Raw genomic sequence first — 1,949 nt, forward strand, 5'->3', positions numbered from 1 at the left:
AGCCACGATAATTTGTTTGTAAACGTTACTTGTATTTTTTTCCCCATTGTAAGCCTAAATTACATACAATGGTATGACTTGTATATTTGTTTCATGTAAGCCTATATTATCCTATATATGGCCTACTGTGGTATGACTAGTGTATCTGGCCGTTGGTCTACAGCCATTTAGATCTCATTTTAACAAGATGTCGTTTCTAAATGACACACTTTGTGTGGATTGGGAAGGTTCGGACTTTTGTGACCAGGTCTGGCTTTACAGAGTATCTTCCTGGCATCTATTCGGGTGGGCTCTGCCCCCACCCCCCGAATGAGATGGAATTTATATAGTAAATATATACTTTTACTAGTGTCCGCCCCCCCCCCCCCCCCGGAAGATGTAGACCCCCCCCCCCCCCGGAGAAAAAGTCTGGAAGAAACACTGTGGATTTAAAATTGATAAAGCCCTAAGCTTTTAACGATATGGGGCCCTTTATAAGGCCAGATATTATAATATCAGTGCCGAATATTTGCTGTTTCTTTACAAAGAAGTTTGTCGACAAAAACTTGTGTGTATATATTTAAGGAAAACATTATTCGGCCTACGCCACTGTTTGGAAAAAAATATATGTATATATAAATGTTACAAACAAAAATGGCAACAAAACGTCCACCACAGTTTAAAGAAATAATGTTACCCAATGTCCACACGGCGGGGGTGGGGTCCGAAAGCAATTCGACTTTTTCTCGACTTTACTGAGCGTGTGGACTGGTGGTTTGACAAAGCGCCTGACACGGCAGTGCGGGTAAGTGCAGGACAAATCGCAGAGGAGCTACAAATCTGGAACAGAATGTGGAGATGGATAAGCCATACATTGAGGAAACCAGCGACAAATACTACCAGACAAGGCTTGTCTTGGAATCCACAAGAAGCAAGAAAAAAAAAGGAGACACAGCAACACCCGACGTGGAGACTTAGCAAAAGACTCTAAAATTATTTCAAAGAGCTGCAAAGAAATGGGTAAAATACCATAGGATAGAAAAGTATGGGAGAGTGTTGTGAACTCCACTTGAATTTGAAAAAGACGAAGAAGAAGTGGACATATCATTATAGTTGTCCACACGCATGCAAAAACAATACATTTAAATAACATATCTAGTGATTTTAACTCCGATAATTTAATCACGGTATCCTTAAACAATTCATACATCTTTCCAAACACACAAAAAATGTCGAGTGCTGTGCCTCATAATATATATGTACTAGCTGCATCCCGTGCTCCGCCACGGTAAATCTTTTTTAAATGTACCAACTTGGGAACAGAACATAACGAAACACAACACAAACGAACGCAAAAAAAAAACAAAAAAAAAACACAAACGAAAAAACAAACACAACACTCATAACATAAACACAATTTAAATGCAATCATAAAGGCATATTGCTCACAGTCTAGCCCGTAGCGCCAAGTCGCGCCCTTTCCGGTGATTTGCACCCCCCTCAAACTTTCGATGTGCATCCCTTTCCCCCCTCCCCCCCCCCCCCCCCCGCCCTAAAACTTTCGATTTCCAACCCCCCCCCCCCCTCGCAAATTTTTTCCAACCCACTTTGGCGCCCCCTAAGGTTGGCACCCGGGGACATATGCCCCCCCCCCCCTCGCTTCGCCTCTCCTATAAAACCCCCAGCTTGTCCGCAAACCGACAGAATAATAATTAGTAAACAGTATAAATAATAGGCAGTATTTAAAATATCCGTGTTTTACCTACAATATTTCACTTTATCCATTCACGCATTTTTTTTCCAGTACTTTAAATTTTAAAAATTTACAATAGAGTTTCATAACTAAAACCTTTGCGCACCTAATGAACGTGATGACGCGCCTATAATAGTGCTGAATAGTTGATTAAAAATTATAAGTAATAAATAGTATGGCCTACATTCAGTGAATAAAATAAATAAAAGATTGCCTT

Source organism: Physella acuta, unplaced genomic scaffold (genome assembly GCF_028476545.2).
Source record: "Physella acuta isolate Inbredline_101_S28 unplaced genomic scaffold, ASM2847654v3 ptg000418l, whole genome shotgun sequence".
Classification (NCBI taxonomy): Eukaryota; Metazoa; Mollusca; class Gastropoda; family Physidae; genus Physella; species Physella acuta.